This window comes from Erythrolamprus reginae, chromosome 1, assembly GCF_031021105.1.
Source record: "Erythrolamprus reginae isolate rEryReg1 chromosome 1, rEryReg1.hap1, whole genome shotgun sequence".
Classification (NCBI taxonomy): Eukaryota; Metazoa; Chordata; class Lepidosauria; order Squamata; family Dipsadidae; genus Erythrolamprus; species Erythrolamprus reginae.
The window spans coordinates 274,188,851-274,206,262 of NC_091950.1; the positions used below are offsets into that span (position 1 = coordinate 274,188,851).

Below are 17,412 nucleotides of genomic sequence, written 5' to 3' on the forward strand. Positions count from 1 at the left end.
ATCCATCTATTTATTTATTTATTTATTTATTTATTTATTTATTTATTTATTTATTTATTTATTTATTTATTTATTTATTTATTGGATTTGTATGCCACCCCTCTCTGTAGACTTTTTGGACATTTTTTAAAGAGCCCAAAAAACAGGTCTGCAATCTACTTTACAGTTAAGTTACCACACAGAATAGTCCTTAGATTAGCTCCAAGTTCTTTGAATTCTTTATGTGCAACTGAAAATATAGGAAATTGTTATTTGTTTTATTATTTTCACTTAACAAGAGGTTTTCTCTAATTATCAAAAGAACAAGAGATCAAGCACAAACAGAAAGTAACTCCACTGTATGTGTGTGTATTATGTTTAGCTCCTGGATTAAAACACAAATAAAATGAAAAGGCGCTTCCACTAGGAATTTAAAATAGTGTTCAATTATGTTACATACTTTGAATTTCACAATAGCCTTAGGAGGTCAATCTGAAAAACAGGGCTGCAGTTGTCCAGAGAGTTCATTGTCTGCAATGAATTGTGAACTGGGCCTCAAATTTCAAGAAATGTGAGATCCAAAACAAATAGAGCAATAGTTCATATCAGCTTAAATTAGATTTGGAATTTGGTTCTGCAACCCAACAAGACCGACACAGACTTCAGAGGATAATCAGAACTGCAGAAAAAACATTTGCTGCCAACCTGCCTTCCATTGAGGACCTGTGTACTGCATGAGTAAAAAAAAGAGGGCGGTGAAAATATTTACTGACCCCTCACATCCTGGACACAAATTATTTCAACTCCTACCCTCAAAATGTCGCTACAGAGCACTGCACACTAAAACAACTAGACACAATAATAGTTTTTCCCCAAACGCCATCATTCTACTAAACACATTCCATCAACACTGTTAAACTTTTTACTAAGTCTGCACTTCTATTTCTACTAGTTTTTTCTCATCATTCCTATCATCCTTTTCCTCCCACTTAGGACTGTATGACTGTAACTTATTGCTTGTATCCTAAGATTTTTATTAATATTGATTGTTTGCAGAAGAGACGGAGTAACGACACGGACACAAGAGCTGGATTTAAACTGGGTCATTTTTATTAACATAAATTAGCATAATTTATTCAACTAAATTAGCATAAATTAACATACCTAACTATGACCCCACAATGGACCTGCAGGGTCAAACAATTGCTTCCGGGGCGAAAAATGACGTCAGATAAACTTCCTGGGCAACTTATGGGAGTAGCTCCATGCTAGTCCAGGTGAGGGACCCCTCCCTCACCTGAGACCCTGCCATGCACTTGCATGAGGGGGGTCCCACCGGCTAACCCCTAACAGGGGACTTAAAGGTGCGGGACCCAAAGACAGGTTCCCCCCAACTGCTCAGGTCACTTCCACCACAAGCTTGGAGAGAACCTGTCAATCATCCCCAAAGATGCCCAACGGAGAACACGCAGTTGCTAAACCACCACCCAGTTTTCCGCCCCTAACCTGCCTACCCAAATGACCAAAGGTAAGCCAATTAGCCTAACAGGTGCAAGCACCCCCTAACCGCACATCCATCTCCCCAGTGTGGAATGGGCAAAAAAACGGCCTGGCTAAGAGGCAAAGCCGCAAAAAATTCCCATTCGGCCCCCTGGGGCGACCCACAGTAGCACACTGCAAAATAGGGAGGGCGGGTGGGTGTCTGCCTTCTGCTGAGGTCCGGGCGAAAAGGCCGAGCCTGGGCCTGCGTGCCCTTAAATAGGGCCGGCAAGCCCCGCCAGGACACGTCAGCAGTCAGGCCATGATTGGCCTGATTCTCGGCCGAAGTCTCGCCTCGCGAGACTTCAGCCAAGACCCAAGATGGCGGCCGCCAGGAGTCCAGTGTCTCCCCGACCCTCCTGCAAACGTTGCCAGCGGGGTGAGTCCGCTGGCGCTATTCTTCATTGCTTATTTGACCCCATGACAATCATTAAGTGCTGTACCACATGATTCTTGACAAATATATATTTTCCTTTTATGTACACTGAGAGCATATGCACCAAGACAAATTCCTTGACCAATAAAGATTTCTATTCCATTCCATTCTATTCTATTATATTCTGGTTAGTGTTACATATTTTGTCTCTAATTTTGTGTTTGAATTTTGTTTGTAAATTTCCTTGCATAATTTTGAACACTTGTTAATTATATTTTTATGAAGCTGTATATGATACGTGGTATAGTATCTTGTTATAAGTCGCCTTTAGTTTTAGCAGCTCCCATCATTCTGACATCATAGCACTTGCAACCAAATTTTGTTTCTCACAGGGAATGCTCAAAATAGGAAACATGTTTGGCTTTGAGCTGGGAACAAAGGAAGTCCATTTAAAAACTATATTTTAATAGTCTACATCAGCTTGTTCCATCAAAGGACATTTTCTAAAACAAATTGAATATTTCGTTCCAGACTTCAAATCAAACTTCCCCACTTAAAAGTCTATTTTGAAAAGAGAGAAAAAGTTTTATGGTAGTTTTTTTAGAACATTAACTCTCAAGACACTGCTATTCAGAATGGTTTTCTTCTGCAATTGAAGTAAAACAACTTTTGTTGTGATCTCACAATAAAGCTCCCCAAACACAGAACTCTTGTGTTATGTGTGAGATGCTCCATATGGCAAAACTGCTTGAATTCAAAATGTGTTGCACAGTAGTGGGTTCTAAATACAATTGCTACTGGTTCATGTGTGTGCAGAAGTATCCCAGGTGGGTGGGCAGAGTCTCTCACTGCTGCCACTACTGGTCTCCTGAACTGGGCGCAACCCATCACTGATGTTTCACCTTTTCCCAATGTTATGTTTCAGTATGCAAAAAGAGAGGGGAAGGTAATCTTCAGGTATGGAGGGCAATTTTCTTCTATAGAAAACCTATTGTATTCCTATCCTATGAATTCACATTTCAAGGCCATGTTGAATTGCCTTCCTGCTGCAGCAAGACATTCAGAAAGTTGATGAAAATAGGAATGGAAAGAGCAGAGTTCAGTTCAGAGATTACAAATGTAGATAATGTCTTTTGTAATGTACATGAGTTTATATAATTTCAAAGGTTGCAAAAGATTTTCCAGAATTATTATGAGACAGTAGACAAGAAAACCTGGCAGCAATGAGAAACAAAATAAAATGAAGTAGGAATACTAAGAGGGTGGGGGGACTATGATGGTAACAGCTATAGGACAAGAAATAAACTAAACATTACAAATTGGCTACTAGTTAGAAAAAGCTGTTGAGTAAGACCAAGAAGATATAATTTCACTTTTCTACTTGCCCATGGACATCAATGGGTGACAATGGGATGGTCTGCAGCTGAGCTAGACCTACTGTATGTCACAAGCTTTTTCTTGGACTATAAAAAGAGCAGATACCTCTTGTGAATTAATGTTGAGTTTAGAGGAAGATAAATGAGACAAAGATAGAACTCAATAAAGGTATTTAACTAGTTGATGAATGGGAAGAACATCCTGGGACTCATGAAAGGTGATTTAAGTGGTGCAAATACTCTTGCCAACCACAGGCTCCTAATTTATTTATTTATTTAATTTATTTGTTTTGTCAAGTACGTATTGATGGTATACAAAGATATAATAATATTTATATGCATGATACAATTTAAAGAGAAACATTAGGACAGGGGATGGGAAGGCACTCTGGTGCACTTATACACACCCCTTACTGACCTCTTAGGAATTGGGAGAGATCAACAGTGGATAGTCTAAGGGAAAGGTTTTGGGGGTTAGGTGATGATACTACAGAATCTGGTAGTGAGTTCCATGCATCAACTACTCGGTTACTAAAGTCGTATTTCCTGCAGTCGAATTTAGAGCGGTTTATTTTAAGTTTGTATCTGTGGTGTGCTTGTGTGTTGTTTGGTTGAAGCTGAAGTACCCGTTGACAAGAAGGATGTTGTAGCAGATGATTTTATGGGCTATGCTTAGGTTGTGTTTAAGGCGATGTAGCTTTAAGCTTTCAAAACTAGCATTGTAAGTGTAGTTGCATAGGGTATTCTGTTGTGAGTGGAGGAGTGGCAAAATAAAATAAATAAAATAAAATAAAAACATGAAGCCAGAAATGCTCTTTATAGATAATGAAGAATTCATTTAAGGAAGGCAGGGAAATCAGGGTGGGTAAAAAAGAAAGATAGCTTTAAATTGGCCCAATTTCTTGCCTTTTGTAACTTCTGTTTCTAGTCTACAAATCACCTTGTGGAAGTGAATGGAGCCATTTGAGCAAATCCAGATAACCCAACATGGCCTATCATACTTTTTATTCTGGGATAGGTTGGGGGCTCATCTATGATTTGGAATGGCTGAAAGGAAGACAATATCTATTTTTCTTCCTTCTGCTATAGTTAACAGAAAGAGGGAATTACCTATGATGTTTTATTGCCTCATTGCGGAATCAAATCAGATAACATATGAATCCCATTTCACTGATTCTATTTACAATGTCTACATGGGTTTGAATCTGATTATGGAAGCTACATCTGTAGGTACTCCTGGGTGTTATAAAAACTATTTTCCTTGCAATCTGGCAACAAGGGAGTGTACATATGTGAATAAAATGCCTGCAAGAGAGCTTCTTGCTTTCTTTATTATTTATTTATTTATTTATTTATTTATTTATTTTATTATTTAGATTTGTATGCCACCCCTCTCCGAAGACTCGGGGCGGCTCACAACAAGATAGAACAAATCATAAATAATCCAGAAAACTTTAAAATTTATACAAGATTTTAAAAACTCCATATACTAACAGATGCACACACAAAGAAAGACGGAGAGATAAAATATCATTGGCATAGAGGTAAAACAACTGAGTTTGTGTTTCACTCACTCATTTCCCTAAGACTTGTTTTTCCCCCCCATGCTATTCTACTAGCCAAGAATGGAATTTCAAATAAAAATTTGAGCACATATCTGGAGCTTAGCTGTCCCATAGCATTAAATTCTTAAATAAAAAAATAACAATATTGTTCTAAGGGCAACTTCATGTGAACTCTTTATATCATTCCACAATGACCTTTTCTTGACAGCAACATAACTCTGCAAAGCGTATATAAGTAGTCTTTTCATTTTCATTCATGCTTGCCTTTTGCTACTTCCTTCTTTGATTTTCACTATTTTTATAAACTTTATTTAGAACATGCTCTGTAGGCATGACTACCCCCTCCCATTGGCCTTCTGTAGTGTGTTGTGGTTCAGCCTCATCCAGATCAAAGACCAGCTGCGTCTCTGCTGGCTCCATGCCCGGGGGAGTCTGAGAGCGGAGGGGAGAGTTCTTTGCAGCCAGACAGTGGAGACAGCAGTCAAGAAAGTGAAGATGAAGCAAGGCCTGGGAGCCCTGGGGAAGGGCTATCTCAAGCAAGTAGCTTGGATTCTCTGGATTCCCTGGAGTCCCTGGATGACGAAGCACAAGCTATCATTAGTATGCGGCAGAGACGCATAGCTCAAAGGAGATCTCAATTGCATAGATATTATCAGCGCTGAATGAGGAGCACTTGGGGGTTGTGGTCCTCATTAGCAGGGAAGGGTTTATAAGGCAGGAGAACCATTTGGGCAACGTGGAGTGTTATCAAAGAGAAGTTGGTGTTATGTGCATTTTCTCTCAGCATTTTTGTTCCTGGCTCGTGGCCCAGCAGTCTTGAAGACCAGTGGGAGGTTTGTGTCTGGTAGCTCAACAGCCTCATTTGGCATTAAGGATCCTGTTTTTCTGTATGAACAATTGCTTTCGTGTTTCTTTTGGAGTTCCAATGCCTTCCTGACCTGTAAGGACATTTTCTGTTGGCTTCTTTTCTCTTTACCATTATAAAACTGTGTTTGGATTCAACCGGTGTATCTGGCTTATATTTTTGGGTTGGTCATAGCTTCCGGAGTGACCCAGACAGAACAGGGTGGGAGCAGTATTAAGGAGGAGAATAATAGCCTTAAACTATGTAGATTTATTTATTTTATTATTTATCAAACTTGTCCATCACCCATCTTGCCAAAGGGTATAAATATATACCATATTTTTCGGTGTATAAGACGCACCCTTTTATTGCAAAAAAAGTGCATTAAAAATTGGGTGCATCTTATACATCAAATGTTGCCAAGGCTGCCTGGCAGCTCGGCCCCGGGGATGGGCAGGGTGCCGGACATAGCACCAGCAGCAAAGCCTCTGTTTTCAGGTGGCTGCCCGGGGGCCTCCAGCTGGCAGGGCCAAGGCAGGTGCGCCGCTCAAGTCTCGGCAGAGGCAGAGGCTCCATCATATTCATGCCTGAGGCCACTCTCAGCCAGGGAGAACTGCCCCTACCCAGCCCCTGCCACAGCTGATCACCCATCCAAGCCCACCACCCAACAACCCAATGAGGTGTGGGGGCTGATGGAGCCGAGCCCCCTCGCACCGGACGATCAAGACTGCCCTGCAGGCCCTCTCCAACAGCTGGATACACAGAGTGCTGAGGGGATGCCTGCCCACTTCTCCTCAGCTGGCACTGCCCCCAATTTGGATGCCTGTGGCGACTAGCCCCACCCCCATCTGAACTGGGGAAGCACCGGCAGGGACCTCGCAAGAAACACCCGCCGCCGCGTAAGTGAAGCAGGGTGCACAGTGGCAGCTGATGAGAAGCAGGCGGGTATCCCCTCGGCGCTCTGTGTATCCAGTTGGTGGAGAAGGGCTTCCTTGATCATCTGGCGTGAGGGGACTCAGCTCCATCAGCCCCCACCCCAATCTTCTGTCTTTGGGGGTGCCTTTGGGAGGTCACAACGAGGCAGGTGAGGTGGGCATGCAAGATGGCAGCTGCAGAGAATCAGGTGGGTATCCCCTTGGCTCTCTGCGCATCCAATGGGTTGCATTGGAGAGCAACATGCCCCCACACCCTACACCCCACATCCCGACATCCCATTGCACCCTCCAAACTGGGGATGGAGGAAAGGGAGGTAGGTAGATAGGAAAGGCAGACCCTGAAACATTTGAGCAGATAAGGCGTTTTCGCTTGTCTGCTGAAAAAGGCTTTGGAGGAAGCAGGAGGGAAGAAGAAAAGAGAGGAGAGGAGAGAAGGAGAGGAAAGAGGAGGGGTGTGTTGAACAATTTTCACTTTTCCCTTAACTGGATTAGGATTGCAGCAGTTAATAATAAATAATAATAATAATAATTTATTAGTTAAACTGTGCAACGGAGAGCAATAGACCCAGTGTGTGTGTGTGTGTGTGTGTGTGTGTGTGTGTGTGTGTGTAGTGTTATCCTCCAGCCAAGATCCTTCTCCCATGACTGGTGGAGGAATCCAGTAGTCTTAAAACTGTCAAGTTTGAAGACCCCTGAGTTAGGGGTTAGAAGTGCAAGGGTTTTCAAACCTGGCAAGATTAAGGCTTGTGGACATCAACTCCCATTCCTAAAATAGCATGACTAGTGGAGGAATTCTGGGAATTGAAGTCCACAAGCTTGAAGTCCTTGAAACTGTCAGGTTTGAAGTTTTTAAAAAGTATACATGGCTGTAAAAAGTATTCTGCTACACTGGTATTTTATTAAACAATATAATACTACACCATTTGGTTCAGGATACTTTTTTCCTTGTTTTCCTCCTCTAAAATCTAGGTGCGTCTTATACACCGGTGCATCTTATACACTGAAAAATACGGTAAATAAATCTTTACTACTTTTTAAATATAAATAACTCAAGGCAGTGAACATACCTAATATTCCTTCCTCCTCTTATTTTGCTCACACCAACATCTCTACTATGTGGGTTGGGATGAGAGGGTGATTGGCCAAAAGACACCCAAGTGGTTGTCAGGTCTAAGGTAGAATTCGAACTCATGACCTCCCAGTTTCTAGCCTGATCCTTTAACCTCTAGAGCAGGGTCCCAACCTGTAGACCACCGCCCACTACTGGGCCATGAACTATTCAGAACTGGACTGTGGAAACAGTGGTTGTGTGTGTGCTTGTGTATCCTCATTCAAATTGAGCTGTGGGTGCACATGCTTGCCAGCTACTTCATGTAGAACCATCCCTTGTCCCTCCCCCCACCTTGCTGGCCTGCAAAGCTGGAAAAGTTGGCTGACATTGGTCTAGAGCAGGCCTTGGCATTTTATGGCTCCCAGGCCACAACTAGCCCTTTGGCTGTTCCTATTCAACCCATGTAAATTGCTTTTATTTTGAAGGAAACTGGTATTTTTTTGGTTTTATTTACATATGTGCATGCATGCCTGCCTCTGCACCTTCACAGCTCTCCATAACAGCCCCAGTTTTCAGAAAATTAATTGCCCATCCCTGCCTTAAACAATCTGGTTAACATTCTCAGCCTCCTTCCTAAAATGAGGAATCCACTTTTTAAATTGTAGCCCCCATTATGCCACACCACATCTAATGCAGTCTTCATCCAAACAAAAACTGAGAATCCCCACTTTAAAATGTATCCTCTACTGCCTCACTCCAAGGAGCAAGCAACTATGTCAGAGGTCCAGTGCAAAGTACCTGGTTATAAAAATAACAATAGGCTATCATTTCACCTTCACTTTTACAGCAAGATTTTAAAATCAGGAAGAAGGATAACTTGGCAGTCGGAAGCTGTTTTGTAGTTCAAATAAACGGCCATATGCCCTCAGCATGGACTAGAAACATGAAAAAAAGTCACTAGAAATCTACTTTATTTTTCTCCTGTCTGGAAGGAAATATTTTCAGAGTTTTAGCAGATGTTTCACACAGTTGACTGCATTTAGCTGATTCAAATAACTTCTTTATTGATATAACAAAAGATTTACAAGAGCATGTGTTCTTCTTACAGATTCCTCATGGCACAAACACACATGATGGAGGTTTAACACAAAATTCTTCTTGTGGCTGAAACCATTTCTTCTTACTCAGAACCTCTTGCACATGCTCAGTCAGACTTACTCTGATTGGCTGACCGAGTTACTATCTATCTATCTATCTATCTATCTATCTATCTATCTATCTATCTATCTATCTATCTATTATGCCACCCTTCTTCCTTGATTCAGGGTGGCTTACAACATGTTAGCAATAGCACTTTTTAACGGACCCAGCATATTGCCCCCACAATTTGGGTCCTCATTTTACCCACCTCGGAAGGATGGAAGGCTGAGTCAACCTTGAGCCGGTGATGAGATTTGAACTGCTGACCTGCAGATTTAGCAGTCAGCTTTAGTAGCCTGCAGTATTGCGCTCTACCCACTGCGCCACCTAGGCTCATGAGGTAAATTCTACATTCTACTATTTAGAAATCATTGACTGGCCTTTTTTTCATTGGCTCTTTCAGTTCAGGAACAAACCACAATAAATGTGGGCCCTTTTGCGGCTTTATGGGTGTGGAAGAAGGCAATTGAACTGGACGTTTAATAGCCCTCTATTCTGGATAGGCTGGAAGCAAGCCATGGCCCTTTTTATGTGCTTTCAGCTTTTTCTAAACAGTAGAAATAAAAACGAAGGCTGATTGACTTCAATCTGCATTTTGAGGGACCGGAAAATGGAACTGGTGGTGGAATGAAAGTATCCCAAAACCATATTTTAGTGAGATGAAAATGACAATTTCCAATCACTTATTTGTCTTGACCTCAGTAAATCTAGACAACCTACACTTACAGAAATAATCTTACAGATTTAATTCTGCAGCTATTAAACTGCAGCATATTCAAGAATTGTGGCGCTGCCATTTTAAGTGCTAAAGTTCCTTTTATAACTGAGTGGAGGCAAGCTTGCAAAAACCCCTTGCTGAACAGGAATAAATGCCCTAATTAAGGAAAACATGAATGTACCTGATTAGACTCCTCACCTGCACTGTTCTCTTATTATCTGAACTTGCAGAGACATTGAACTTTCCATTCCCATTAACTGAGCTAATGGAGCATTTAGTATACAATGAGGAGGTCTGCATTTTGTGAGCTGGAAGTGCCGAGTTCAAATCAAGTTATATGCGCTTGCTAATAACAATAGCTATAGGGCTATTAATCACAATCACATTGAGTCCTGGCTGACATTATCTTACTGTTTAAAATGTCAAAGGTTGGACTGACCAGTTCACAAATAGTCCTCTGTGAACTACTGAACAAGAACATTGATGGCTGAATAAGTTTTAGAAGATACCCTTATGGTGATGTTCCTCTTAACAGGATGAGGGGGAGGGAGAGGGGGAGAAGGACCTGATAGAAGGGAAGATCAGATTAAAGATAGTCTGGTCATACAGTGTGCAGGAATTAATGGACATTTCCATTAATGGGGAGGAGGACTTGATAGAAGGGAAGTTCAGATTAAAGATAGTCTGGTCATACAGTGTGCAGGAATTAATGGACATTTGTTTGAAATGAATAATTTTTATTTATTTATTTTTATTTATTTATTTATTATTGGAGTTGAAAGGGACCTTACAGGTCATCAAGTTCAACCCCCTGCCTGAGCAGGAAATCCTACATCACCCCAGCCAAATGGCAGTCCAAGCTCCTCTTGAAAGTGTCCAAAGTTGGGGAGTCCACAACCTCTGCTGGCAGGCTGTTCCACTGGTTGATCGCTCTCACTGTCAGGAAATTCTTTCTTATCTCCAGGTTGAATCTTTCCTTGGTCAGTTTCCAACCGTTGCTCCTCGTCCGGCCCTCTGGTGCCCTGGAAAACAGTGTGTCCCCCTCCTCTCTGTGGCAACCCCTCAAGTACCTGTATACAGCTATCATGTCCCCCCTAGCCCTTCTTTTTACTAGACTATCCATGCCCAGTTACAGCAACCTTTCCTCGTATGACCTGGTCTCTAGTCCCTTTATCAATTTAATTTGAAAGAATGGCAACATATGTTCCTGCAAAGCATATAGCTTTGGCTATTGGGAAATTCTGCTGGAGAATTTCAATTAGTTATTGTGCTTCCATAGTTCAGTTGCCTTTTTACTTCATTGTTCACTGGCAATCAAGCTGCAGTGCATCCAGCCAACTCATGAGCGGCAAGGCTCCATCTAAATAGATTGGAACAATATAATCAGCCAGGTACTACTTCAATCAGCCAGGTTTTTATACATTGGATGGAATGTGGGTATTGAAAATCAGTGAAAATACAATGTGTGCTTTGGAGTGCAGTTTAAAGACATTTCTGTGCATATACACCCAGGAACACCTTTACAGAGCTACTGGATCTGAAAGCGCAAAGTATTTCTGTGAGAGAAGGTTTGAGACCTCCCATCTTTCATCTTACAGGTTCAGCTATGCATCTACATTTGTGAAAATGAGCTCAGGTTAAGGCATATACTAATACACCCCTAATAATTTTCAAGGGGTTAGGGTTGGGTTAATAGGAAAGTCCCAGTTAGCACAATTCAATTTTTTTCTGCCGCAGCTGGATTGTGTTATTTGTATTTCTCCTTCCCTTCATTTATTACAGTGTTAGCTTTCCTTCTAAATATTGACCCTTATCTTATCGGCTGTCATACACTGGCCAGTTATTTCTAAGGGGGGGAAATGCAGTGTTAGGTTTTTTCCTTGAGAAGTAACTCTTCCTTCTGGCTTGGTTCTCCTCCCAGCTTACTACAGTGTGGTCTGGTTTTGTCTTGCTACATCACTGGTACCATATCTTTCAGTCCAACGTGCATTATCATTGTTGGTTTTAGCAACAAATTTACCTCAATCTATTCTTGCATTTATATTCAGAAATTAATTTTATACTTTTTATCTGTTACTGCAAATATTTTGAATTTCATTCAGAAATGAATTTAGACTTGATTTAACAAGTTTCTGGCAACTTAGCCCCTTTAACAACAGAACTGCCATCACTAAGAATGACTGTTTTCTTTCTCCATCTGTGTCCTTCTTCCCTTCCCTACAGAGTAAAACTTGGGCTAATAAGATAAAGATTGAAGTTTTTCCCCATTCAGCCAGGTAAACGACAAATCAATTCAGATTAGAGATATCAAACTGATGTTAGAAATTCCTAAGATTGGAAGACCAGTCCAAGTCTTCAGAAATTTATTTTGTCTAATCCTCTTCCCAGAGTTCCCATTCGTAGAAGTAAATTTAATTTGCTTATGTACCACATTGGATAAAAACAGTGTTCCTTATATGCTTTCAGAAAATAACAACTGCATTAGGATGCAGAAGCACCACTTCAGCTATTCCATCTCAGTGCTGCCTTTGGTCTTTAAATCCCTTCACTTGTAAGGCCCTTATTCTTAAATGTCTAGAAGAAATCTCCCGGGGAGTTTTGGAAGCCACAATCAATACTGTCAGTAAGTTGTCACAATACCTGAAGTAAATTTGTATTTATGGGAAGGAAGCCAACTTTAAGGAAAGCTGAAGTGGTGGGGAAAAGCACTTCGACAATATAGTTAAGATACGGGTTTAACACATTTGCCCTTTGGTCATTTGAGAAACTCTGAATTTACAGGGTTGCTATTAATCTTGAGCTCTAAGGAATTTACACTAACAAGAAATGACTTCTATTAAATCTGGTATACCACAAAGCAAAAACAGTTCTTTGAGATAATGTACCAGACTTTTGGAAGCAATGTTTGTTTTACAGCAGCTGAGCTGAGCTTTGACAGGGGATCTCACGAAAGCAAAAGAAATGTCTATATACAGCGATGGGCTACGAGCCGAAACGCTAAATTGTGCTCGCTGCCGCGGCTCATAAGTTGTTCAGCGCGATTTTGCTGCTGAACCTGTGGAGGTAGCAAAATTGTGCACGGAGCTGCAGGTAAAACCTCACCGAAACACGGGCACAATTTTGCTTCCTCCACAGGTGCAGCAGCAAAATTGTGCTGGTCCCGTAAGAACTTATGAGCCGTGGCAGCGAGCTTGTAGCCCATCGCTGTCTATATGTTAAGCAATGTAAAATGGAACAGCTTGCCTTCCCATTGACATAAATATCACTTTCTTTATTTGATAATGAAGGACAAGACTTATAGCTTTTTTTATAAGAAAAACGTCTATAATTTCTGTAACAAAATCACTTTATTAAACATGTGAAACAGAAAAGGAGACGTCAAGTTTAGCATGATCTCCTCTTCCAACATTCATTTCATCCAAATGGTCTTTGCATAATTTTAGCCACCTAACAAAAATGTTTATATTCTACCCAGTGAATTTCCTTTAGAGGTTGTAATAATTATACACGAACTTACTGTCAGTCAGCTGCTCTGTTATCCACATGTTACCATATTTTTTTCCTAAACATTGTAATTAGGAAGTGATTTATTCTCCTTCTCTAACTTTTATAACCAGAGTGATTTGTTGTTTACTTTTGACTCAAAAAGTATGGTTATAAAATCTAAATGTGAGATCTTGAAAGGGTAAAAACATGGGATAATTTAAATACTTCACCAACCAAGTTCTGATCTACTTGATGAGTACCATGTTTCTCATGGGATTACAAGATATACGGTATGTAAGAAAGAAGCGAGTGCTGTCCAAATCGTAAAACCTATATTAATTGATACACAGACTTACAGAGCATATAATTTCCTGTGACCCTATGGACCACAGCACGCCAAGCCCCCATTCTCCTCCACTGTTTCCTAGAGTTTGACAAAATTCATGCTCATTATACTAATAACACTATTTCATCTGCTGCCCTTCCCTTCCCCTTTTGCCTTAAATCTTTCCCAACATCAGGTCTTCTTTTTCTGTTCTTGTTAGGTAGCCAAAGTATTTGAGCTTCAGCTTCAGTATCTGTACTTCCAAAGGAAAAGTCAAGATTGATTTCCTATAGCAGTGATTTTCAACCTTTTTTCAGCTGCGGCACATTTTTTACATTTACAAAATCCTGGGTCACACCACCAACCAAAATAACACTCTAACACAGTACATATTATACATATATATACATCTATATACACCATCAGGATAGACATAACCAGCTGAGGCTGAGACTTCATCTAGTGGTGGCAACATTTACCTCCAGTCCTGGCCAGAATTAGAAATCGGGACTATGGGGAGGAGTAGCAGCTTCAATTATTTGCCGCGGCAAACAATGACAAGTGAGCGGCAACCCGAGTGGGGACCTTCCTGGGTGTGGATGAGAGGCGGCCTGCTATTGGTTCATCGCTAGTGGTCGAGATGAATCCTAGAAGGTGATTGGTCAGTGAACGTTCCCTGTGCCTTCACTCTTCCTGTCACTGATAGCTGGAGGGATTGTGAGGGGAATGTTTATGTTCGGGTGGAGGCAGCTGGCGGCGGACTGGATAAATGACCGCCATGGGCCGTATCCGACATGCGGGCCGTAGTTTGGGGACCCATTTTTAATTTCCCCATGGCACACCTGACTGTGTCTCACGGCACACTAGTGTGCCGTGGCACACTGGTTGAAAAACACTGTCCTGTAGGATAGACTGATTTAATTTCCTTACATTCCAAAAGACTCTCAAGAGTTTTCTCCAACACCACAATTCAAAAGACTCAGACTTTTTTTAGGGTACAACTCTCACAGTCATACCTTACTACTGGGAAAACCATACTGTAGCTTCACTATTATACAGACCCTTGTTAGCAAAGTGTTGTCTCTGCTTTATAATATACTGTCTAGATTTGCCATAGCTTTTTTCCCAAGTAGCAAGTGTCTTTTAATTTTATAGCTGCAATCACCATCTGCAATGATCTTGGAGTCCAAGTAAATAAAATCTGTCACTACTTCCATTTCTTTCCCTTCTATTTACCAGGCAGTGATGGGGATGGATGCCATGATCTTTGTTTGTTTGTTTGTTTGTTTTAATGTTCAAATTTCAAGCCAACTGTGAAGCACAGGGGAAATCAGGAGATCCAGGCAGTTCAAATGATTACAAAGATTTATTGCCAGCTTAAGTTGCCTTGGAAGTCGAAGAATGCATGGACACAAATCTGGATTTAAAAATGGGTCACTACTGTTATGCATTAATCAAATTCATAAAAGACCTGCAGAGGTAAGAAACCAAAAGTGAGGCAGGATCCATGTCAAAATCTTTCTAAGCAGCTATGGGCGAAGCTCCCTGATGGGCAAGGGAAGGATCCCCCTGGCCTTCCCCTTGCTCTCCACCACACCACTTAGCAGTGGGAAGGTTCACCCCATTTCCCCATTTAGAGGTTATGACATAGTGAGCCCCAATGGCACACACCCTCCATAACTCAAGCCCGACATGCCTGGTGAGGGGCAGCCAAACACCTTCCAAAAGGCGCCATATAGGAGAACATACAGCTGCTGTTAATACCCCACTTCCGCCCCTGACCTGCCCCCCTAGTGAACATTGAAAATTCATTGCAATGAACATTGCAAACAAATTGAGACTGAAATACCCCTTACCTCTCCCCTCCAATCCCTTTTGGTGTAGAATAGGTGAAAAAATTGCTGACCTCAAAGGTGCATGCACCACAAAAAAATCCAACTGAGCCCCAAAGGCAACCTCAACACACTGAAATTAAAGGGATGGTGGGCAAGCAATGATCAGAAAGAAAGCAGCTCTGGTGGGGCAGCCTTTTAAACCTGGCACCGCCCTGCCCACCTCCCTGAGCAAGCCTGCACAGTTTGCTGCAAGGCTTGTGTAATAGTATGGGGCGATCTCATCATGCTTTTGCACGAGATCACCCCTCTTCCTTTTGTGACTTCCAACGGAGCCCGTGCTGTCAGCTCCTTGGGCAAATTTGGCAGTGGGTGAGCCCGCTTGCCTTCAATTCCCTACAAGAATCTGAACTATTAATGGTTCAAGCTAATTGGCAGTAGGTAAAAGTCTCAGGAATCCAGAGTGGGCTGGACTTAGATCTCGTGACTGATTGTACATTTGACCTCTGCCCCAGGCTCAGCCTGGTCATCTCTTACATAAAATTGTACACTCTCCTCTTTCATCCTTGTCAACAGGTCTTTAGTTCCTCTTTCTTTCTGCCGTTAGAATATTTATCTATAGCTATATACGACAACAAAACCCCATGGATAGACTAGATTAGACTATTGTAGACTAGATGACTCAAATATAACAGAATAGAATAGTGATGCAAATTTGGGGGGGGGGGCCCTTGTGTGCCAAAAAGGGTGTTTTCACGCGTGCTAGTATATGCGTGTGTGCTCACATCCAGGTCCTCCACCGGCACATGTGCAAAATCACCTTCTTGCCCCCAGCACATGAGCAGTGCCTCCCTGCTTTTCCACGTGCATGCACACAGGCCTCACAACAGACTTCTAAAGCCTTGGGATGGTGAAAAACAGGCTATCTGGAAGTTTGGAAATGAACTTCACTATCCCCAGGTTTCAGGAGGCTCCCCTTAAGCCTAATGAGAGCAAAAATGGACAAAAAGAAGCCGAAAAATCAGCTGGCCACTGGCACAGGACAATGTCTTACGTGCCCTCCAATATGGCTCTGCAGGCCACCTGTGGCATGCGTGACATAAACTCACCATCATGGGAATAGAATAATATATTTTAAACAGAGAGAAAAAAACACACACAAATGCATACCCACTGCTGTCCAGTTATATAGCTACATAGTGCATGAAGTATTAAGTAAATGAATGAAAAGGTGATGTATAAAGCTGGGCATTTTTTTAAAGGCCCAACAGTTAAAAAGAAACCATTTTTCTACATACAGTTTTTAAAGTGAATATTGTTAAATATAATATTCAAATCTAATCACCGATTTTCTAGATGGCAACATATTGTGAACACATATTTTCACCTCTTGAGCGACTTTGGTTCAACCGTCTAATAACCTGCATGTCGTTTCTTTCATTCTCGTCCCTGCTACTGATAAGTCTCTTGTCAATGATAAAAAAAAGTATTAAGAAAAGCCAGCAAGTATTTTCAGAAAAAAAATAACATCTTCACCTTTGCAGTTCTGTTTCTGAACATGACTGAGCATGACAAATACAAGTCCTGAACTAAATAATAAGTAACATAGTATCAACAGCCAAAGTAGAAAAAGCAAGAAAGTCTGTTCATTAAAATACAAGAGTAGCTACTCTGAATATATGCTAAGGTGTCTCAGCCATGATTTTGACCTGGTATCTAAATTGCTCTGGGATGAGCATAAGCACTGCATGAATTGAACAATATCCTTGAATATTTTTTATTAGATTTTTATCCCATCTTTATTACTTTATAATAAACTCAAGGCAGGCAACATACCCAATACTCCTTCCTCTTCCAATTTTTTTATAACGTCCCCTATGAGGAAGATTTGGCTGTGAGATAGTGACTGGCTCCTACATAGTGTTGAAATAATGTTTGCACGACCGTGATTTAGCTGAATAGTATTCCTTCTATTCAGCAAATGGTCATCTACATTGAGACTGTGAAACAAGCCATTTTTTAATTCATTCAGGCATTCATTTCATTACTTAGGGTCAAGCAACTAAAGGAGGCTTACAGTTGGCTACATTTACACCAGGGGTGGGTTCTAATTTACCTCACCACCAGTTCATTTCCCCCGGTGCTACATGGCCGCACTGTGTAGGCACGCGTGCACAGTGCTGAAA

General features: G+C 41.4%; 1 protein-coding gene across 1 annotated transcript in view; it reads right to left on the reverse strand.

Annotated features, from left to right (window-relative positions):
• EYS (eyes shut homolog) overlaps positions 1–17,412 on the reverse strand; it is a 1,050,766-nt gene that overhangs the window by 521,159 nt on the left and 512,195 nt on the right. The gene's annotated exons all lie outside the window — the stretch shown is intronic.